Raw genomic sequence first — 25,050 nt, 5'->3', positions numbered from 1 at the left:
ATAGCTCAGGCTCCTGGCACAGCAGGTCTTGTATGTGCTGATTCTCTTCCACAACATCTGCAGGCATTTGTGTCCATTCCTCTCCCAAAGTGTAAAGGAACCCTTCTCCCTTCTCTGACCCACTGCTTAGAGCTGAGACTGTGTTTGGGGGAGGAAATGGGAGCTATCGGCAGAGACCAGGGCTCCGCCGCTGTGCTTCGTGGAGATGCAGGATGCTTTTTGTGCTGGGGGCTTCCGTAGCACTGTAGCCTAGAGGCCCCAGAAGCTGCTGTAGCGACTGGGAGGACGGAGCCAGTAGACAGGCAATGCCTCTTGTCTTCCTGGAAGGAGGATGCTGGGAGGAGGGAAATGCACCTTGTGATGAGAATGGTGTGTGCAAAACAGCTTTTGGAGCAGAGTGGAGCAGTTTTTCTCCTGTCTTGGGGGAGTTTTCCTCTCTGAGCCATGCTGGCTCTTGGATTTGAACTGCTTGTTTGTTGGGTGGTTGAAATGTGTGAAAAAAATCAGATGGGAGTGTGTGGTTTTATTCCTTTCTATTACAAGGATGCTTTCTGTATGAATAGATGAATAGATGGCCACTACTCTATTCTTCGGGAAAGGTGGAGGGGAAACCTTGTTGTCTTTTGTCAACTGCTGGTTTAAGGATGTTCTGGTGTTGGTGGGAGTTCTGTCCCTAGGGCAGAAGCCATCTTCTGGGGCTCCAGAGGGCGAGTGTTGGCCCAGGATTACAAGTACGGCAAATTCTACAGGTTGTTAAACAAAGAGAACCTGGTCTGCCGGAAAGCTAAAGCAAACCAACACCCTCCAAATGAACTATCTCAGGGTGTTAGATTGTGACTGTCTTGTCAGCTGTTGGTCCTAAATGACCTGCTTTTACAACTTTCCTGAGTGAATGTTCAGAAATGGGGAAACTTTCAGGTCGGTGTTAACTGTATGGACTGCAAGTGTCTGGGAGGGCTGAAGGTCTCAGGGAGTCAGGAGTTCTGTCTTCTTATGACTGGCCACCAGTTTTTTGTATTTCAGTCATGAAGCTTCTGTAATACTAAATCGACTGGTGGATTAGATTTGGGTGTTTGTGATATCAGATATTGGTTAGTATTGGAAGATAATTCCAAGGGATTCTGTTCAAGGCAAGGAACAAATTAAATTTCATATTGTATGCATATTATTGCTTTTAAGATAGCATATCTATGGATGAATTTGAATGAGCCTTATGACCTTGTCTAAATGCAGATGAGAAAACCAGATTGCTGTGTAATTCATGTGTGTATGTTTGCATTTTGATTTCTGAAAAGTGCTGTTCACTGCAGAAAGGTGTCCAAAAATCTCATGGTCTCTTTATTAACTTAGTACAGTAGGCATTTACTTCTGTTGCCAATAGTCTTCAAATTGCAGTTCTCTAATCTGTTTTAACTATCTAGATAAATTGCCCTAATCCGGTCTTCACAATGACTGTGGTTAAAGAGTCAGAGCCATTTGATTGGATTCAGTGGCTGCCTGGAATGTGGGAGGTACTGCCCTTTTGCAACCCCCTTAGCCTTTTAATCTCTCAGCCAAATGTTCACATTCAACAATTTTGTTTAGCTGGCAATCTGAACATTTCAGTATCTCAAAGGCTGCTGCCATGGCAACAGAGATTAGAGGGTGGTGTGGTTTCTCCCGTTTTTGTGTTCTTTCAACTCTCTAGTCACACAGGAAATTGTATGAAGAATCTATATACGCACAAGTAATCTTATGTGCAATGTAAATGGGATGGCATGCAAATTCAGAAGTAAACACGTATGGAGGAGTTCAGCGTCAGTGGCACACTCTGTGTGTTGTAGATGTCGCTCCAGGAGGAGGTCTGGAGCTTGCATTTCCAGCAACAGCCGCTGCTGTTGGCACACATCGACTTTAATACAGGCTTTGCACATCAGAGTCGTGCAGCCTTGGCCATTGTCTGGCACAATGGTGTGCTTGCTATCTTAAGTAACGTCCCTTAGCGTTTTTCTTAGCCAACAGTGTTCCCATTTAGAATAATAATGATGATGATGATAACGATGGCGATGATGTAGCTTGTTGCTGGTAATGGTTGATACTTTAAGTCCAGACAGTGGCAATATTAGTAACGTTCGAGTGTTCCATGTTTGTCATTCTGCTTTTCTCTCCCCGCCCCCCCCCCCCCCCCCCCAAAATGATTTATCGTCATTGGAAAGAATTCTTTAAAGGTTGTTGAAGTGTTATTGCTTTGACTGTTTGTATGCTAGAACATACATGCCATACTTGCACAAAGCAACTTGTATACATAATTTTCAGCCTGCATGTTGAAATCAGTGTTCAGTTATCTTACTGTTGTGCAGGACATTCCTCATGAATTCGGAAGTTTCCTTTTAGAATCAAATGAGTTCATGACTGCTGATTCAATATCTACATGTTTTTATATGTGGTGTGGAATATAATACTGCATTTGTTTACTATTTGTGAAAAGCTTGGAGCAGATTCCCAGGAGTTGTAGTCACTATTTAGCTTTCGCAGCATGTTTCAATTCTATTTTTAGTCTATTTATTATGTTTCCTTGCTGCAGAAAGTCATGTAAAACATGATAAATTGAATCTTATGAAGCCTAATTAAATCAGTGACTGTGTTCTGCTGGCTCTTTTATGCAGAAACCGCAAGTATGTTGTAAAAGTTGCCACTCCCCTAATATGTGGATAAAGTCAAAGTGTGCTGTAATTCTAAGATGTTTGAGCTATATTTGTGCAGTCCATTTTGTGGCTAAGCCACCAATGACATGTCTGAATAAGTAGCTTTGACAGGTAGGCTAACCACTCCTAAGATTTTTGGTGTTAAAACCTGTCTCCATTTTCCATTTCTCATCCATACGGTTTTTAGCACAGTTACTGATTGTTTGTCAGCATGAACTCTTCATCTGTTCCAGCTAAGTTTTTGTATTTTTAACAGCTGCTACATTGAAAAATGTTCAGAATAGCTACAAAATTTGCTTCGTGTGCATGGCAAGGAGATTTTTGGAATTCATTCAGTGATAATTTGCTCTGAGATATGGGAAAACTTTATTTGGTATGTGAATATCAGCATGTTTACATGAAATTAATGTCAAAGATACAAAGCTGTAGTCAGAAGGATTTAGTTACAGTTCTAAATGTATCAATCTAGTGATACTCCAGGATGGATTTTTTCTCTTTTTTTAGCTTAGTCTTTCTCATTAAGACTGCATTTCACATTTGAAAGCTATCTTTAGCAAATTAACATGTTGGCTAGTATTATTTATCTTCACTTTCTTTGTTGTGTTTTAGTGTTAGGATTTGAGAGTGTTTTGTTCACCATCAGGAATCTCTGGGTGAATTTTACCTAATGATGTAAATCATTTAAGTACATGCTTTGATTAATGATGTTATGGAGATATGCTCTTCATGTACTTTCCTTGCCAGCCTTGTGTATAGTTTATTCACTGTGAAATAAAAGGGCAGGGAGGTCACTTGCTGTAATTAAAGAACAAAGTCTATTGTTGTTTGACAGCAAACTGTTTTGAAAGCTACATAAGGGATTTAGCTGTTAAAAACATTGATAAGTATGGGTGTCTAACAATAAGCACAGCTCAAGGTTCTCAAAGTTCTGTAGTGCTGTCTAGTAGTGTGACGATGCTTTTTGAGCTGGGTGAAGAGGTGTTGCCCTTTGGCCGAGGAAAGCTTTCCGTGTGAACCTGCTGACCTCTGACAATATGTATGACCAGATCTTCTATTGAATTCCTGTGCAAAGCAAGAGTTAGTGTAGCACAATGGAGGCTGGTCTAGAACATCTATCAAAGAAAGTAGGGAAGCTGATAACCATATTCGGAACTACTGGAAAAATAATTCACTTTGGGCATTAGTAATTTTACAATTTTAATAACTTCGTAAATACCCAGTAAAGAGGAAAGAACTGATTGTCCAGATGTCATGAGGTTAACCGTGTTCTCCATGTTAAAGGTCTTTCCTGCAAGACTGTTTTAATTATAGCTATATAAAGACTTGTTTTTCCAAAGTAGCATTTTATAGTCCAATAAATGAAATGTATGTTAAAAGTGCTAAGCAAAATCTCCCGTAATCATAGAGGTGTTCAATAACCAGATTCAAGTAACATGGAAAGTACCATCTGTTTCTAGTTTTCAGCATAAGTGCAGGAATTGAAAAGCTGAGATTTGTTTGTATTTTTCCGACTCTCTTTATTTTTTAAATTATTATTATCATTATTTTAAAAACTTCACCTGGCACTTTATAGAAGCTTTCTGAAATGCAATAATACAAGAGAGACTGTGAAAACACATGTTCGTACACACCGTTAACCAGTTCCACTTTCATTTAAAGAGATTTCCAGAAGCTCAGTCATTGAAGAATTTACAATAGTGAATCACCTCCTGCAGGCAAACACAATAAGGGTCAATTCTTCAAAGGTCTTGCTATTGAGGTAGAACCTGATTTACTCTGTCTTTCCTTATGAAGTAAAACGAAGGGGAAAAAAACTCCACAACTTCCCCCCCACCCCCCCCCCAACAACAACAACCAAAAAAAACCACCCCATCCTCTTAGCGGATAACTTTAGCAAGCTCTTATCAGGCGCCTAATTGCATATGATAAAATCATTGACTAAAATTTTCCATGCAGACTTTACTGCTGTTCAGTGAAGTGTTCTAGAATTGTTGATAGGGAGAAAATCACTCTTTTAAAGATAACTTGTTCTAAACTGTTAGGCAATGAGATTCTTGGCTGCAGCCTATGAGCCCTGGATAAAACGCCATCCGGCCTTTGTTTGAGGTCTTTTACTGAAGCTAATGACTGGTCTTGTGCCGTCCTGAGATAAATGACATTATCTCTGAGTGGTCTGACAGGAAACAGACATGTTAATGGTGAAGCTGCGGGGAGGATCTGCTGTAGTTCTGACAAAAGAGTAAAGCTTGGACCCCTGGTTGTGATCATTAACACAGAATGCATTCCTTCATAATTGGAAAGCTATTTTATCGACAACAACGTAAATCACAAATCTGAAATCTGCAGGGTTTTTTGCGTGGTAAAACTGATGCCTTTTTTTATACCGCGTAAGAAATGGGTTATCTCCATCGAACTGACATTAGTGGGAGAGCCTGGGGTCTGCTTTCTGTTAACTGGACACATCCCTTACACATTGAATGCAGGTTCCCCTTTATGTGCCCTGTGTTATCCATGCGATTTGAATTTCTAAAAGAATAAAAATACCCCAGTGTTTCTTGACATTTTATACTTTTAGTGATACATGTGATATTGAGCATGTTTTACAAGCATAATCAGGAGTATCGTTGTAGAAGTACTAACATTTCAGCTGTCCTTCACCTTTACTTCCATCTTGGATAACGGCATATATATATTTTTTGGATTTCTGTCACCCACCCTTGGAAAAGGTTAGATTTCTCCCGCAGCAGTTTAGGCAGTTTTGTGTTACTGCCCCATGGTCCGTATTTCTTAAATATGGAATCCACTTTTTGAGTGGCATGTTCCAGATTTCTTCCACGGTATGCAGTTGGGATTGCTGAATGTAAACAGGTTTTAGAGTCTACTCTGATCTGAGCTAAGATACTTTGTACAAATGATCCAACAACCAGGCTATTATTTTTATAGTATTCTTAATATTGTACCAGCTTTGTAGTGTACTTATATGATGTTCTAATGCACATGGTGATATATTGCTATGTTTCCTGAATGGCTGGAGGTTGTCTGACTTTTTAGCTGTGCTTCATTTTTTTATGACAGAAATGTCTTGCTGTGAGTCCTCAGATAGGCTCACACCTGTGGATCTGTGGATGGGCTTCAACTGAAGGGCTGGCTGTATTTTTTGCTAAAAACTAGCATTTGTTTTAGTGTGTTTACACATCAAAGAGTTATTTGTATTTCTTAATAATCATAGAATATATATTGATATTTTTTTAAAAAATGTGGTCTGTACATAACATTTCCTGTTGGGTGAAAGATAGCAAAACAGTCTTTCATGAAAATTTCTGATGACGCCATAGTTGCAAAAAGTAAATACCCGTTTAAAAAAATCATAAAGGTTCATATATATAGCGTTTTATAAACCTTTTTCTCTTTTTGTACCACTGTTTCTGCTAGGTGCAGCTCTTTTTCAGTGCAGTTTTTCACCAAAGTGAACAGTAACACAACCTATCATTTTTTAATAAGCTTAAAAATATGTTTGAGATGTGATAATTTTAATAAATACAATTACCAGTTGTTACAGCAGGATTTGAGGGATTTTCTTAAATGAGATTTTAAATTACGATTTTTAAAAATTGTTGTTACACTCTTGGTTTAATACCACAATTTACTGAAGGCAGTGAGTAGCCGTTTGGGCAAAGAGGAAGGCTAGAGAATGACTTTTGGTTGTGCTGTAGGATTTCAGTAAGCACTCTGTTGCACTTTCTCTTTTAACTCTTACAAAGTGGTCTTGGCAATTGGAACAAAGCCTTTACATTTGAATGAAAGGTTGTAAAACTATTCAGAGCAACTTGACTGACAAGTAGGTTCTTTGTAATTTTTTTTTTTTTTTCTTTTTTGAAAAAGAGAAATATCAAGGAGTGGAATAGGTAGTTTGCTCTGATGCCCCATGTACATATATGCTTCCATGATACATATGCTTATATATGTATAACACTGCTTGATTAAATAGTTCAAGCGAGTGTTCAGGGCAAGTTGTGTGCAATAAAATAGGAATCATGTCTGTTAGACAGGTTTTCCAACCCTGGGGTCACTATGATGTTGATTAAATTTTCTGAAATCTTAAGCCAAAACTGCGAGTAAAAAAGTTGTGTTTAAAGACAGAGATTTATGGTATGTCTGCTTTTACGATAACTTGACAAATACTGCTAAATCTCAACGTGAAAGGATCAATTTCTCTAGCTTCTGCCTGTAATACCTATTAGGAATTAAATGTGAAGCTCTTTGTTTCACTGATTTTGAAGTGAAATTGTGCTATGTTCAATTATATGTCCTTTATGATAAATCTTCGTTAACTTATTAGAAAAAAATACCAAACATTTGGTTCCCGTGTCTTCTCACAGCTTCTGATTCTTCCTACCCTAAATCTCACTTTTGTGCACAAACACATCTTGGCTGAGGTGTTTGTCTCCAGAGAAACGACACCAAATAATACTGGAAGGAAAATGACCTCATGAGGATGTTTGAAGCATATGCCAATAGTGGCGTGTGAATTAATTTTTTTGCAGTCAAAAGAGCAAACTAAAATCTATTGATTGTGCTTACTTGGTGTTTTCAAAACACTAGCATTCTAGTTGTTGAGTTGTCTTGTCATGTTAACCAAGAGGCAGATGGCATAACACCACAGAAGTGTATTTTTACTTAAAAGAAACTTCAGAGGTTTTGATGTGTTTTCTTTTCCTCTTATTTCCCCAATGGCTTTTTTTTATTGAAGAGTAACATGAGGAGACCTGGTAGCAATTTTATTGCTTTCCCATAACAGTTTGAAATAATAGGTTGCTCTTTGGTTGCCAGTCAAATTTCTACCAGTCAGCTTGATTCTGCTTTTTATCATGTGGTAGTGGAATATAAAAAGTATATGTTTGTAGTTTGCCCTCAGAAACTATTTTTTTCCATGCTTCAATTAGCAACAGAAGACTAAGCTCCAATTGGTCACACTTTTGTAAACTCTCAGAGTTTGCTTTCTTCATTCTGATAAAAGAAAGCGCCAAGTTTAGGCTGTGTTTCCCAGGAAATTTTGAGGCACATCTGGCCTCTTTAACTGTGCTCACTAGACAGTTTGATTTTGCACACATTTAGTCATTTGCATTATCCATTGAATTAATTCAGGGGTTTTGTTAAGCCCATCCCCCTGCAACACAAGTTCATGCTATTCAAATGTCACCTTTATTGATGAATTTCAGTGATGCTGTGCTGAACTCTGGTAGAAATAGGTCTGTGGGTACCATAGTTGCTTGTTACGTAAGCATAGCTTTCATAGTTTTCACCACTTCCCTCAACCAGTAAGAAGAGTGAAAAGCAAACTGTAATCTCCTTTCTCATAGTGTGCAGGGCCAAACCAAATTATTTTTGGATTTCCTGTCACCTCCTTGGCTGATTTCTGTGGATGGCTTATGTTAAAAGGAACAATAATGTTTGAATTGGAAGGGTTTGGTCTTTGGGTTTTCTTTCTTCGTGGAGAACTGTTTATTTGAGTGTGGTTCGCCACACTACATGGATAGTACTACCCAATCTGTGCTTAATTATAGGCTTGTAGCAGTGAAGTAATGACAGTATTTGCATGTTTCAGGGTTTCATGTTCTTGCCAATTCTTTCTTTTTGAAGGAGGGAAATGAAACTAGATCTGTATCTCTTCAACCAAAGGTAATAGTTAGAAGCAAATACAATTAGAACTGGACCTTGTTACTTTGTTGAACTTTGTTTTGCTGGTAGGAGTTTAAAATCTGATTTAGTAAATGTTGAGGCATTTGTTTTGTTAGCTTGCACTGACTGCAAGGATCTAATATGCGGGAGTATTTATGGATATCATGAACATATCTGATATAAAGTTCTGATGGTTAATTTTTGCTATGTGTTTAATGTTAGGCACTATATGTTGTATTGCACTGGAGTTCTGGAATTTGAAGGAAAAGTACTGCTACATTCTGAGAACAATGAAGGTTATTCCACACCCAGTTTTACATAAAATTAAAAAATACAACATAATTTGATGTTCTTGCCAACTTCAGCCAATATTAAGGTGTAATATTATGGAATAGTGTTGCTAGTTGCTGCTTAAGGAGAGGGTTATGCATACACATGTGCATGTATATATATCAGTATAGATATTCACACACATACTGGAGGTGTATGTATATATATATATAGATATATAGATATACACACATGTACGTACATACACAAAAAAAGAGCTGCTACTGTTTTATAAATACAGCAACTGAGTTTTGGCTAATAGTTTTATTTACATTTCATGTCCAGATCTTTTAACAGTCTTTCCTGTGATGCTGCAATGGATGCCAAGCACTGAAGGAGAAAGCTAGCAGCTGTTTCCATTACAGCATTGGTATATTAGCCTCTGCACTTTATTTTCATTTTATGATCTCCTTCAGCCTTTCCTAATCACCCCCTAAAAAGGCTTTTCCCCTTATGCCTCTGATTTATCTGTCTGCAGGGTTCTGTGTTTTTCTTAGCTTTAAAAATGTAAAATCGGTGTGGTTTTTTTTTCCCCTTAAGAGCTTAATGCTTTGACTCTTACCCACACTGAGCAAGAGCTTACTGTCCTTTTCCAACTCAAGTAAGTAGTTCCTTGTGTTATGTCTCTGTAATCCCTTACTTGAGATGAGTCTAGGTTGCAGAACAGGACCTACTATGACCAATTATATTATTCTTGTAACAACTTGAGCCACTGTATGATTTATAGTTTCTTTTGCACGCCACCTGAATAGTGTTTTGTTCGTTCTTGCTCTTTCATTCGCCATCTCTCTGAAAATAATTGTTTCATGGCTGTATGCTCTTATTGCTGAGATATGACTGAAAACTGCATGCAGTACAGTGAAGCACATTCATTTTCATCTAGTACCCGTTTATTGCCTTGAGCACTGTAAATCTGTCAGCTCTTCACGATGCTTTCACCTCTTTCTTCATTTGCTCCAGCTTCTAGTTTGACAATGTTCCCCTGAGGCAGAATTCTAATCTGCTTCCAATTAGTTGCAAAATGTGACTCAAATTTCCACATTATGGCTGCTGTTTTACTTGCACGCACACATCTAGAAACAAATTAATGCTCTTGAATATTTATTTTTGAGCCTTCAGATTTACTCTAGGTGGAAAAGTTGCCAACTACATTCAAACTACATCCAAGACTTATATTTTTTCTCAAACTGGAGTATTTCTTAAAGGTTTCAAATGCCCCTTACTGCTTAATTTTCACAAAACGTTTTCAACTGGTTGGTAACTATTGAGGGTACATTGTATTTCGATAAATTAAACAAGTTAAGAATACATATAATTAACATTTAAATATGGACGTGATTGCTGTGTCAGTTCAGGCTAAGAGGCATTTAGTTTCTGCAGGGTTAGCACTTTTTTTTTTTTTTTTTTTTTTTTTTTTAACCTTTAAGTAGTTTTTCAGGATGAACATACATACCTGACACCTGTCTGACTGCCACCTATTATCTGCAACTTAAGAAGTTGTCATTTGACTGGGGGGAGGGACAGAGACCTGTTTGATCTCTGGTGAGTCTTAATAGGTACAGCTAATTAAAATCTTTTTGTGTGTCCTTTTGTATGGACCTGTGCTTGTGTATGCATCCATACACGAGTGCATGGGTGTACATTTAAAATATGATACCTTAAATTTAGAGGGTTTTCTTGTAGTGTTCATTCTCTTACGAGTAGCTACAGTAGGAATATATTGTATTGAGGTGGGAAGAAGTGAGATTTTGAGTGGAAAGTGTGGAAATCGGGACTAACACCCTGAGGAGAGGACTGGAATCTAATGGGAGTCAGAACTTCATTCCTTATTCAGCCAAAACTAGCATTAGGTGCTCTGTGACAGTTCTGCCCTATTGCCCATCCACCCCTAATGCCTTATGTAGTTGTGTATGTAGAGAAGCACAGAGTATTTAATTAAAATATACCAGCAGCTAAACTTGTAGGTGAAAATCTTTAGTGGAGATTAGCACTCTAAAGCCTGGCAGATTGATGTCAGCAGCCGTAATAGACTTTAAATAGGCTTGCAGAATTTCATTGGGAGTATATTGCTGAAATTGAAATGGCTAAGTACCAGTCATTTCTAAATGAGATTTACACCTGTAAATTTATCTATCCACCTACAATACTTTACTTATTTAAAGTATTAAGTATTAAAAACATACAGACATGTTTTTAAAAAAATATTTAATTGCCTTTACTGGCTCACATTGAGATGGTAGCCTGCTAATCCCATGTTGTATGTAGAAACATCTTCATGAAGGCAAATAGATACATGTTGTGTTCCGATTTTAATGCTTGAGAACTTATTTTCCAGAAAGAACAAAAATTTGAAAATAGAAATAAAGGAAAATTATCTTAATGTTATTTTCTCTTGAGTCATCAGTGACTTTTAACTGCAGAGATGAAAAAGCTAACATGATATTTATTTCTCTGAAGGTTTCATTTACTCTAGTAGACTCCTGTGATTCACAACATCGTTCTATAAAGAAACAGTATTTGCAAACATTGTGAAATGCTGCAGTAGCATGGCATTTTTTTTCTCATACAACATCCAAGTATTTGAGGTTCAGCTTTGTAGCCATGGTGAATCTCAATTCCTGTGATTGTCAGTTGTTGATAAAAAAGTACACAGTCAATTAAGATTTGAGTGAAATGTATGTATTTGTAGCTTACAATAACTGACTTTTTAAAAAATATGCCAAGTGAATAACCAGGACAGTACATAAAAAACCACCCCCACGCATCATCCAGATGTATGTGTACACACACACAAACATGCAACTGCACATTATTAATTTTTCAGGCAAAAATCACAGTGCTTCAGAGAAGCATTAAATGCTTTTGTTGATAGCTTATAGTTTTATAAACTCTAAATGAGCTTATTGCCTTTTAACCAGCACTAAATAATAGAAGAACCTATGAGCCTCTACATTGGACAGCAGCCAAGCAGCTGAAGAAAGCAAGGGGAGAAAAAAAAAAAAAAAAAAAAAGACGTGAATGGCTTAATTGTAGAGCAAATCATTTGTTTACAGATTAAGACCTATTTGGTAGCTAAATCCTATGGACAAGAAGGTGAAAGAATGAGGCACTAAGGTGCAGGAAATGAGCTTTATATTTTGTGCCTAAGTCCTGCTATTTTTGCCTCCTCCTAAAGCAGAGGAGACAAGGAAAAAATGAATTGTTTAACAGCAAAGACTGCTGAACAAACTGCACATATTAAGTTGGAACAAAAGAGTGGGAGAAGGGAAGTGTTGGTGCACTTAGGTGCTGACAGGAACCTGACAACTGGAGCTGCTTCCAGCTAAGGGGCACCAGTCTGTGGCAAGAAGAGCTGCCCTATTTTGTTTTCTTTTTGAATGGGGTGGGGGAAGAAATGCTTCTGTTAATTTGAGCAAACATAATACATTTTCTTAAACCTCTCTCCCCAATATGCCATTTGGTTTGCTTACTAGAACGGCTTACCCCCCTTTTTCTTCTGTCTTGTTTTTTTTCCTCTCCTTTTTAAGAGCAAGTTTTGTTTAATAGGCCTTTGTTTCAGTATCATAATTAATTAGCTGGCAGTTCAAATGGTTAAGAAGTGCTTGTGGTTCCTGTTTTATTGTTGTACAACATTTTTTTAAAGACCCACTTACTGGTGGCCTGTAAATTTGAAGATATCGTTTTCATGAGTCATTGGTTTAAAGATCAAAGCCAAGAAAGCATTATAGCAGAAATGGAGTAGCCTCTGCTGTAAATGTTGTTTAAGCATCTTCAGTTAAAACTCACCTTTTCAATAATTTATAGCCTTTCAAAATTCTTACCTTCTGAGTTGAATTTTCTATGACTTCTCTTTGTCACTGCTGAGAAAGTGAATTTACAAAGTCTGAATAAGGAAACAGGTCCATAGGCATGGAAAGTAAAACATTTTATTTTACAGAAGATCCTCAGTATCTTGGTCAGCAAAGCCTTTTGAGAAAACAAGTTGTGATTATTTGTGTAGAAATAGGCTTTGATTTGATCAGATTATAAACTATTTGAAGATTATATTTGGCCTATGTAGAACAACTATTCCATTTTGCATCTTCAGTGGCTGTAGTAATTTACATGGGAAAAAGAGTAGATATAACTGAGTTCAGTAACTTGTGTCTGGTCATCTCTAGTAATAAAATACATTTTTAGTTTGATCCCCTTAACTTATAATAAAATGGGCATTTTTCCCTTTGGCTAGTGTCAAGTTTGTGTAAAGAAAAATTAGAAGATGTGTGAAGAAAAGATCTTGTCAGTTGTTCTTATTTGAAATGCAGTATAATAATAGGAAAGCTTTTAGTGTGTAATTATACTGTGTAATTTTCAAAAGGGACGAGAAAAAAGTTAATGAGCTTCAGGTGTGACCTTTTAAGTGCTTGGCAATGCTGTGCCTTGTTTCTTTACATATTGCTTGACTGAAATTCACTGATGTGTTATAAAATGTTGCACTCTGCTTGTGAACAAACAAATAGTGTGTTGCCAGTGCAATTAAGAATATATATCCCTCAAACTAGAGTCTACTAAGTAACAACTCAGAAAATACTAAGTAACAACTCAGAAAAACATTCTTAATAGTGTTTCTTGCTTCAGATTCTGTTTCTGCTTCAATTTTCTGATCACAAGAATGAGAGACAGTACATAGAATTTGCTCCTCACTGCATTCCCTAGTAATGGGCCACTTCACCCATCCCATATAGGCACAGAAGCCAATTGCTTCAAAATGAGCAGCAGCATGAGCACTGACATCTCTGCAAGAAGAATGCTGCTGTGGAAGTTATGTAAGACCTGTGTCCTTTATATGCAAACTAATTATCAACGTATTTGTGTATGTTTATGTCCCTTTGTATTCTCCATAGGCTCTGAAATGACTGTGTCTGTGGAAACATTAAACCAGGTTGTTACCTGATATGTTTGGTAAAATGAGCATTGACATACCTGAAGTGACTGAAAGCAGTATTCTTAATGACTATTAAAGAACTTTGCATTATATGCATGGTATTGTGATTTGTTCACACTGTACTTTAAAATCTGTATAATGTATAAAACCAGTTTGTAATAAGAAATTTGCAGTAGGAAAATTTAAGGCAAAATAATAGTAATTTTTGCATCTACTTACACATACATAATTTCCTGATTATTATTGCTTCTAACAGATACACAGTTGGTCTTCAGACTGCAAGTTAAAAACTACAACATTGAAATGACAAATGAAGTTTCCTAAATTTTCAAAACAAAATTGCTTTTTTTTGGTGTGTGTGTATGTATACAAGTCTTAACTACCGGTAGACAAAATAACTCCAGGGTAAGTCTTTAATTTTTGATCAATATTGTGAATATCGAATATTTTTCTTTACCAGTAGTACCTTGCCAAGTGCTTGATGGACTTAATAAACTTATTTGTATCCTTGGTAGAGTGAAAACCATTACACCAATGATTAAGTTATGTTGCCCTGAATGTGGGTTTCAGTAAATTCAAAAGAAACTTTGCATTCTAAATTAACAATTAGACAAAGAAATAATTTAATCTTGGAATTTGGAGAAATTTGATAGAAATTTGTCTTACTTTTTTGTTATTGTTGTACTGGAAGCCAAGGGGCTGGTAATAAGCCCTTTGACACTTTAGCTCATTAGGATAACAATAGCTCTGGATAGTATTTATGGTGTCATAAGAGCTCATCTTTCTTATAATTATGTTTATCAACTTTTAATTCTTTCCAGAAGAGCCACACTAATACAGCATTACTTTCAAAATTGAATGGGGAGTTGGTGGTGTAACTTGCACTAAGATATTTAAGTATTTTGTAGGGAACAAGCCTTTGAAGTTCAACTATAGAGGTTAGAGCACAGTTTCCTCTGTCTTGTTTGGCTTGCCATTGTTGTACAGTAAGTCACTGTGTTTGCTTTTGTGAATAAAAATCAGCTCCACAGATGAGGAGTGTGACACTTCTGTGGTTCATTCCTGTACTTTCAGTATTTTCAGTGTTTTGACTTAGAGAAGGTCAGTTTATCTGGAAACCTCAAAACAGTACAGCAGGTTTGTCAAGTAATTAGGTTAATTTCTTTCAGTTGTTACTAAGTTTGTAAATCTTTTGCTAACAGACCAGGCTATGAGCAGAGAGGAAATAGTACTTAGAGATCAAGTGAAAATCTCCTTTCAAATTGCAACTTTATTTAAAATCAAACTTGTAGTGGACTTTAGAGTGGAATTACTGCATTTGTTGGTTTGGGGTGAGAGCAAAGCATCATTACATGTCTTTGGTGTAGGAAAACACATTTATTTTTGTTTGGTTTAAGTTAGGCTGCTCTTAGAGGAACCAGTATATCCAAGACTAACTCCTGTTACAGCACTACAGAAGTTCTTCAGTCTGATTCTTCCTCTGTGGAAGCAGGCTGTAGTAAATCTTGTTTTCTTCAGTTCTGGATGCAAAAAGTTATGGTTTTGCTCAGTTCTCCCACAAAAGGGAACCATTGCACAGTGCTCATGCAAGAGTGTCTGCACAGGTCTTGGCTGTACCTCAGTCTTTGCATCTGGATAAGCAGTGAAGCTGTATCTGTGGCTTGGGTAGGAATGGAACAGTGCCAGGACAGAACTGGAAGATGATGACCAGAGCATGCTTCAGCCTGCGGGTATCAGTGGAACAGTTTTGTTAGGTTTCTGAAAATGAAATTTGAGCTGTAATCCTGTGTGGGGTTCTAACAGCACCCACCCAGAATGCTATCAATACATATCATATCATATCATATATCAATACATATCACTGGAGGAGTATTCTCAGTGATGGATTCAGGAGGATTTTACAAGGTGGGACATTTAGACTGTGGTTTGAAATCTCCTGGATAAACAGCAATTTATTTTAAAAGTAATGCATGCTTTCTTCCTGAAGGCCATCGCTATTTTATGTATATTCTTTCTCCTTCTTCCCTTTCTTCCTTCTTCAATAATAATGATTATTCAGACTTCCTGAATTTGTGAGATACTATTGTTCCTTGCACACTGTAGTGCCTTTTAATATTTTTCCCATCTTATTCCACACTCAGTGTTAGTAGAAGAGGTGGAATATAAGAAGAAAAGTTTCCTCAAGACTTCCCTGTTCATTTGACAGGTTGTATATGAAGTCAAGTCTCTGATTCCATGGTGTACTGTCTGTCTCCCCTGTTGTTTCTGTGAACTTATCAGCTGGTTACAGAGAAGAGAAACTATTTCCAAATTCATAAGGAAATGTGTTGTGAAACTGCAAAAATGTACAGCACTCTCAAGGGTAAGCTGTGTATCTGGAACACTTTGTCAGGGCTTTCCTTTTTTGGAAGCTTTCATTAACCTGCACAGACAGCACTTCTAGAAACCTAATTGCTGAAATCCCTGTCTCTGTTAGCTGTCCTGCTTTGGAACTCTCCATCTCTTTAGCAACATTTGAAATTCTTATCTGCCTGTCTGATGCCTAGGTGCTCCAGATATTACTAGGAAGAATATCACAGATGATGAGAAGGACAGATTTTTCGGGCATAATGGTCAGAGTTAGAACTGCATCAATCATTTATTGAGATAAATGAAGCTCACTTACTCACTTAGATGAAAATTCACACTTAAGTTCTTCATTCTTCAGGAGAAGTTGTTGTTTTTGTTTGCTTTTGTTTTTTGGGATTTTTTTTGAGTGAGGTTGGGGCAGGGATGGAGACTGAACGACATCTGTTACCTGGTCATGAGGAATTTGCAGGTTTTTTGTTGTTTGTTTTTTTGTTGTTGTTTGTTTTTTGTTTGTTGTTTTTGTTTTGTTTTCTGGCCACTGTTTCCACGCCACCAGACTCTGGAAAACTTGCTGCAGCTGGCTCAAGATAGGAACAACCTTGTCTTTGTGTTTAACAGCTCCTTCATTTGTCTGTTGATTGTCTTGTGTGCCCAATGAATTAATTTATGATAACCTGTGGAAATAGGTAAGCATACAATTCCTGGTACAAGTGATGCAATTTGACAGATTCTGTGTTTAAGTGCAGATCTCTGCTGTTAAGGGAGCCAGGTGTGACATTCTTTTCCTCTGCATTTAATACACTTAGGAAACTTTCCATAAGATGTTCAATGATAAAGAAATTAAAAATCCCCTTTTTGTAAAGGAATAGGAAGTAAATGAGTGCAAGCCTTTGGCAAGGGAATGACAGTCTCTCCACTGACTGTGTTGCCAATCTTGCAGCACAAAAGTGATTCAGCGTCTTTCTGACTGTGGCCTAGGCCAGATACTATTGATGGTGCTGTGTTTAATGCTGAAATGTAGCTTCTGAGTAACCATTATAAATCAACAAACATTTTTAAGTTCCTTCCTCTTGAATGTGTTTTCACAGTGCAGAAAAGGCTATGGCACTAATTGCTGAAGAGTTAGTTTTTTCTTCAGTATGCCAGCATTTCCATATAGATGCTTATGTGTGTAGTTGCTTGGATTTCAAGCTACTTTCATCCAGAGAAGCCTAAGAAACACAAGAGATGTATATTGACTGTGTAAGTACTGAGGGCTGAAATCAAAACGCTATCTTTCCTGGTTACAGTTAACCTCTGGTTGAACTCTTAAGTGCTCAAACTGGCACCAGCCCCATTTCTTCCAGAGCTTCCTCGTCCAAAATTGTATATACAGATAGTGTGGGAGTTACTAGGATGATGACAGATGCCATTTACAGGGCAGTGGAGGGCTAGCTTGATTGACCTGATCTGAGAAATGCTCTTTAAGTAGTTGTAGAGACAAAGGTATTTAATGTGTGAGACAAACAAGCCTAGTAATGACAGTAGCTTCTGGACTGTTCTCCTTTGTCTAGCCTAATTAAAGATCCCCGAGAGTTGTTTTATGAGCTATGTATTGTGCAGAGAGCCATAGTTACTTCCATAAAACTAAGCTTAAAGAGGTGTGCATAATTGGGAGGAAAGATTTTAGTGGGCTGGGTGTGGCTGCAAATGTTGAGCATAGAGAAAGGGAGGCTGTCTGGTTTGCCTGCAAAATCTGTGGTTAATCTAGGGGATAATAACAGAGCCTTTGATTATCGGTTTCGAAGTACAGCGACATACTGTTTGTTCCCAAGCTGTTAACTTTCTGAAAAGTCACTGTATCTCAGTTAATTAATGATGTTTATAGGATCAGCATGTTGTCCAATAAGCAAATCCTTCACAATAATTAAAATGTGAGTGTTATAATCTTAAAATACAGTTATCTGACCTTTTAAAAGAACGGCGTGTGTGCTACTCTCTGCCACTGTTGTATTGAATTAGAAATCAAAATCTAATAATGACTATGTTTTCTCTCTAGTGAAACTAAATGTGGAACTCTTTTTCCCTGTGCGACACTGCTGTTACAGTCAAGGGTGTCGTCAGTATTAAAATTTAAATACCACCTCCTCTTCCTTCTCCTCAGTGTGATAACCCACCCTTAAGGGGAAGGTGGGTCATCACATTCACTCATCATCGCTGAATAAAGTTGTTTTTGATTGTAACTTTACGGATTAGCAATTCCTTAGTCCCCATATTGCTCTCCAAAGCACAGAGGTAGCCTAAAATGGCTGCAGATTATGATGTATGACTGCTCTTGTGAAGCTGCAGCTGTGAATCTCAAAGAGGATGTAACCATGCAGAATCGCTCTTTTAGATGGTCATTAGCGCTGCATAAGTACAAGCCTCTTTTTCAGACAGCATTTATTCTTCACGGTTCTTCTACTAGTATGTGATGGCAATGTCATTTGCCAAGCATTGAATAACAATGAATGTTTTATTGAAGTACAGTATTCTGAACCAGTGCTTTTTTTAAGCTGTTTAAGTGCTTAATTTTCGTTTGACTGCTCCTTTTCATGCAAATGTGAGTGTAGCAGAAAAATCCAATACATCCTCCTCCCTTGTGCTTGTGTGATGTATTGGACTAAGCTGAAGGCTTCTGTGTGGCAAAAGGATACACAGCATAATTTATCAGTTATCCACTGGCATGCTATCCTATTCCAGTTTTAGTTGCTTTCATTTTCTTTAGAACAAACGTACAAAAAACCAAACCAAACAAAAAACACACAAAATTTTTCTCTGTGTTATTAAGAAAAAACCGAAGTCAAGAAACAATCTCTTCCTTGCCCCTAGAATTGCCCTCAAAGAGAGGAAAAATTAAGCACAATAATATTTTTTTTGTGAATGAAAAATGGAATTTGGTCTAAATATTTCAATGCACGGTTATTTCACTCATCTTGCAAGGACCAAATTGCACTTGGAAGCATTATTATTTCATTTTTGAAGGGCAGGTTTTTGGTGTGGTTAACACCTAGAACTTTGGCAAGATTATTTTGAACAGGCTAGCACTTCCTTTTTCCATTATGAGGATCTGAACGAAAGCTCATGTACCCAATATGCTTTGTCCTTTTGAATATCTGGCCCCTTGTTTTGATTTGTGAGCTATCTTGAAAATCTGGCATCAGTTCTGGGGGTTAAGTTTGTGAGAAATGACCTCTCACTTTTAAAATTTCAAAGGTTTATTAAGGAAAAAAGGAGCAGTGTGCTCTGGCAGCATAAGACCATCAACCACATGCTCATCCACAAAATGGCTGCTCCGCCTTTTATACCCCCGCTGTTGCATCAGGAAACCCTGGCCCCGCCCAGAGCCCGTCAGTCAGCTTCTTCCTCACTGTTCATTGGTGAAAGCTGCTCTCTGGCATTTTGATTGGAGGTCAGGTGTTGCCATGCCACGCCCCCTAGCAGCAGGCCTTTCCTGCTCACAAGTGCCCCACGCAAGGGTGCGTGTACTCGCCTTCCCTCCACATGTCCTGGACAACCCCGGCTGTCCGGTGGCGGCTACAATAACATACCCATACATCAGTAGAGCTTCTCTTGGCATCCACACAATATTAATCCCTTAACTGCGAGAGCCAATCATCCTCTTACCCATCTACAACGAGTTCTAATTAAATAAAGTACACCGTCTGGCCATAAGCTTTGCAGTACACTGAGGAAAGGAAGAAAGGGGGGGGGGGGGCAAGCTATCATCATTTTATAGTCAGTGAAATTGAGACAACGAGGCCACAGACTTATTGAAAATGGTCAATGTATTTTGATATTGAATTTTGATATTGAATATTGCCTTCAAAAGTGCCTACATACAGACCCAACCAAATGTCTCTGTGATCTCAGAATTCCTAGGTTTTAAGACCACAAAGCGAGTTCTGATATTATGGCGTGAAAATTAGGCATGCCATGCCATGCCATAGTGCAAATACGTGATTGTATCCATTCCTGTATTACCATCAGACTCTTTACCATGGTTTGGGAATACAAAATAATTTTTAGTTGTTTAGGGGTAGAACAGTAGATACCGTGTTTGTTCTATGGAGCAGTAAGCAAATACTCAGCAGAATTCAAGTGCTGTGACACTAATTTTAATAAAGTGCATGATCATTGTCTTCTAATTAAACAATATTGAAAGTAAGTGGTCATTCTCTAGGCAATACTCAAATCAATCCAGTCTAGGGTAGCTTAAATATGTATTTCTTTGCTACGTAAGAGAGGAGAACTTTCTATATCATGCCTGTTGAGACAGAGAAGATTGTGTTTATCTGATTCTTTGCCATTTTTTCCTCTATAGAAAAGTTAGGTTAAAATGTAAGAATGCATATGAAGCTGTTTGCTTGTAGTCAAAGATCCACTAATTCTACCTCTGTATCTTGGGTGTATGATTTTTCTAGTGTTTGTGTGTTTGTGCCTTCTTTGTCTATCCTCAGACAAGCAATGCATCTTCAGGTATCTTTGATCCAGACTTTTCTGGTTGGCCATTAGTCATGTTGGTTCTCCAGTGATAAAGGAAGCTTTCTTCTCAATGCAGTTTTAACAGTTCAGCATCAAGGTCTGTCACATAAACAGTGTTGACATCAAAGGATTTGCAAAAATGTGTGAATTTGCAAAAATACAAACTTGGTAATATTTTGCCTTTTGTATTTGAGGGAAAGGAAAACTGAGCAGATTGATTTTAATGTCCAAGAGGAGGGAAATTCCAGAAGCAAAAGAAAATGAAGTAACTCTCTCAAAATTGGAAAATAAACATGTCCTCAGTTTCAGTATCTAAAAGTAGTATTTGTATTACTTTGTTTGCAGGTTGGCTTCGAACTAAAATACTGTTTACATACACACTGAGAACTGTTGCCAACCAGTGCACTTTTTATACTCCTGCTTTAATCCATTTAATCCATCCAAGAGTCAGTCCAATGCGAAGGAAAGGCAGCAGAGGTGTAATAAACACTGATTTAATTTTTACAGCACAGTACATTATAGAACTATAAAATTGTGTGATTAGCCAACTCATTAACACTGTCTTAAAGGAAATAAGTGTTTAGAGCTTGACACACTTAGTGCTGAAAACCTTTTTAACAGTAAATTTGAAAAGTAACCAGTATTGCTTGGAATAAGGATTGTGCTGCTGTGCATCATCAGGAGCTCCATATTAGGGCTGTCATCCAATTATTCCATTCTAATGCATTACCTGTTTTACAGCTCCCCTGTCTATACTGTTTTGACACTTCCTTGAGAGTGGTGCCATGTAGAACCTGCAGAGCACTTTTAAGTCACAAAAGTAACTTAATTGATTTAAGTACTGCCCTCCACTTTATAAAAGGGTTTATTTTCATTTACTCTTTTGTCCTGTGTTTATTAGTAGTGACTTAGAAGGCATAGTGAGAGCCAGTATAAGAGTCATTGCAGTCACCCAAAGTCTGCTTTTCTGGTAGAATCCTATTGATCCAGATGCTGAGTTAGTTGTTTATGCTCTTAAATTTTTCAGTGATAATTTAAGAGATCTAATAATCTGGTATGAGACATCTGAAAATTTCTGGTTTTTTTGTACAAAGACTGCTTTTTTTTCAGAAAGCATGAAGTGCTTTCTGAAAATTATATATTTAAGCTGGAAATTTAGAAAGTCTTGACCCCTCTGTAAAAGTCTAAAAAATAACAGTCTTTTTAATTTTCTCGATACTGGGAGGCCACTCTTGTCAAACTAAACTCATCTCGCTTGGTGCATTAACTTCAGCATTTGGTATTAGTTTGTATTGTTCATTCAAATTTGAAAACAATGTTAGAAAATTCTTGGAAAACGAATTTACTGTCTCAGCCAGCTTAACAAACACATGGCTTCTTAATAAATTATACTTCTTTGAATCACATTTTTTTTTTTTTTTTTGGGTCATTATCAGTTATACAATGGTTGAATCATTTTCTTGTTTTAATGCTGTGCTTATAAAGTTACTGCTTTGGAAGAGGTCTGCCTGATGAGTGTTTCCCCAGGTTAGCTTTTAAGTCACTGAATTGCAAGATCACACCATAGAAAGAAAGAGGAACACACTTCAAATTAAATCTAAAATTAAAATGTTGACATGTTTTAGGGTGAGGCTCATAGCATGATGTTCTTTTTTGGGTATATTTCAGACACAATCTTTTAAAACAGATCTAGTCCAAAAACACATCTAGGACAAGATAAAATATATTTCTAAATTTGTGTCAGCCATTAAGCTACGGGTGATCTATATTTAAAGACCTGTTGTATTTAAGACATTGCTTTTGCTGTGGGAAAATAAGTATAAACCTGAGTGAGCAAGGGGCCTTTCACACACACTGTTAAGCTATGTGATTAAGCTCATTGATGCTTAATCAAGTGAGTTTAAATGTTATATTTCTCTAGCAGCACTTGCCATCTGCATGTGCTGACAGAATAATTGTGTCCCCTTTGGTGCGAGGCTCACACAGAGGCTGTGGTTCCATCTCTGCAGCTGATTTCAGACTGAGCTGTCACGGCCATGCTTTCTCATGGACCTTGTACAATGAACTGACACATCAAGATGAATACCAAAAGTATGAAGATGAATTTTGGGATTTAGGTCAGATCCTACAAGATACAAGACTGTACCCATAGCTAAAATTGTCATTACAGGTGTCCCTGGAGCAGTAAAGCCATGGAAGCTATCATTGCCATGGCTGCCTGAACATACAGTCTGGGACTGATACCTCCTTAGTCCAGCTGTTTACTAAAGGAGGAGTCCCAGAATACCAATCTGTTGCTTGACATACTTGGTGCCTTTATGTGCTTCCTTGAGTAGTTAAGACCCTCTTAGCTGTGTCAATTTGACTAACAGTATGCCATCCTGAAGTAGGATATGAGATGTGTGGTACTCCAGGTAAGAAACTGAAGGGAATGATTGTCTGGAAGACCACAGCAAAGTGGGAACTTTTAAAACTGGTTCATGTCAGCACAGTGTATGTATTCTGGAGCTGTGCCTAAAACTACTGGCTCTGGGACAGTGAAGAGTCTAAAAGGTTCCTGCTTCTTGCTTCCTCTTTGCTCAGAGGTTAATTACTGGCAGTAACTGAGACAGCTTTTTTAAAGGTAGTTCTGGAAAATCCCCATAAATAAATTCTCTCTTCCCTTAAATACACAGTATTGGCAGGATTGGATTCAGGTTGTTTGCAGCCATGCTGTGAAACCTCTCTATTTTTAGACCCTTAAGCAGAGTTCAGAGAGGGAGGACAGTGATGGGACTAAACCATCCAGCTAAAAGTGCTGCATTTAAAATATCAGCAACGTTTTTTGAGATCCATCTTTATAGGCATGTTTACTTTTGTACAGAGGAATAACTGTTCCCTTTGGAGTTACATTCTTGGCTTATTTCCATTCATTTATATGCAAGAAGAGTAAACCTCTAGTCAACCACACTCCATAGAGGTCAATAAGAAAGGCATAATTGTGGAATTTTCCCCCCACACACTTTTGAAGACACACATAAACCTGAAAATCAGGTGGTAGTATTTCTACTTCAGTTTTTCAAAATCATTAGCAATACAGGGTAAATGTATGCCTGGAAGTCTAGATAATTTGTATATAATGGTTAATAGATCTGGTTTTGAGGATGAGAAAAGTCATCAGACACTTCTGTGTACAGATGTTCATTTCCAAATATCTGAGCAATAGGTGCAGGATTGATACATTCAGGAAAGGAACACACAGAACTTGTTGCCTTTGTCCACCAAATAGAGCTTTTCCAGCCTTTCACAACTTCACATATGTTAATGAAAAACATTTTCTGAGAAACTGGCAGCTTCATGCTTTGTAGCTAATGCCAGCTTTTTTCATGGAGCAGTTCAAGTCAGAGCAAAGGGAAAAATGCCTTGTTTTAGTGCGTGAATTACTCTGACAAGCTTTCACATCGCCCCTCCTCTTATTAATATTCTTTTTGATGTGAGCTTGTAAAACAGAGGATTGGCTGTTAATCTCTGGGATCTCAAGGGCTTTTGGCAGTGGCCCATAATTGATGTGTTCACATGGCTGTTGTCTGACTACTAATGATTAGACAGCAGTGTTATCTCCCAGCTAAATCAGTGTTGCTTATAAATCACACTTGATAAAGTGCAGTTCCATTTCTTCAAAGGGTCTGTACATGTCTATATAGTTTGATACAACTGCCAGAGCCATTTCATGATTTTGTGACAGCTTAGATTAGGTTTATTTTTATGAGCAAGATATTTGAATTTCTACCAAGCATTCAAAAATGTTTCATTCAGTTTGTCTTTGTTTTAAGATTATACAGTGGTAGAACAGAAAGGATATGCACATTTAGGTCAGATTATGCTAGAAGGTGTAAATAACTGGAGAAAATAACACATGAAAAGTGGAATACTTGGACTCGCGATTTTTTTTGGCTTTATTTCAATAGAAAGGTAACTTCGTTTGTAGTACATGTTGATCACACTGTTACACAATAAAAATAGTCTATGCGAGTACAAGGAAAGACATAAAGAAACACAAGGCATTTCAACAATGGACTCTGGGGTTTTCTGGATGAAATTGGGTCCTTTGCATGTGTCCCTTCTTTTTTAGCAGGACAAGAATGAAAAATCCTTACTAAAACTCTTCAAATACAAATTTCTGTGTTTGGGTTCCTAGAAAGCATGCTAACGAGGATCTTAAGGTACTGAGGCAAAATCAATAGGTAAAAATGTTGTTGAGATAGGGCATGGAAACAGAGATCTCAAGGTGACCTGAATTCTGAGCCAGTGCATGGACAAGATTAGTCTGTCTGTTAGGTAACCTCTCTATATTCAGAGAACTTGGGTGCTGATAGTGTAGATCCTTTCATGAAAAAGAACTAAGAGAACACTAAATCTGGTTTTCTCCTCTCAGCCCAAACTGAATGGCCTCAGAGTTGAGACAAGTAGGCAAGCAAATTTTGAAAGGTCTTTCTTGCTGACTCTGCTTCTTGTATTTGCCTTCACACACTGCAAGATTAATTCTTCAGTCTCATTGTGAAGGGTTATTGGACACTTTGTGTCAGGAATTGGCACCATAAT

General features: G+C 37.5%; 1 protein-coding gene across 4 annotated transcripts in view; it reads left to right on the top strand.

Annotated features, from left to right (window-relative positions):
• Positions 1 to 25,050, top strand: part of ZNF608 (zinc finger protein 608) — an 84,022-nt gene that overhangs the window by 5,015 nt on the left and 53,957 nt on the right. The window lies entirely within an intron of this gene.

This window comes from Pseudopodoces humilis, chromosome 4 (assembly GCF_049639895.1).
Source record: "Pseudopodoces humilis isolate 2021_Gansu_Grassland_sample_001 chromosome 4, ASM4963989v1, whole genome shotgun sequence".
NCBI classification, from domain to species: domain Eukaryota; kingdom Metazoa; phylum Chordata; class Aves; order Passeriformes; family Paridae; genus Pseudopodoces; species Pseudopodoces humilis.
Note: the sequence above shows the minus strand (reverse complement) of the source record. Positions and strands in the feature narration are given on the sequence as shown.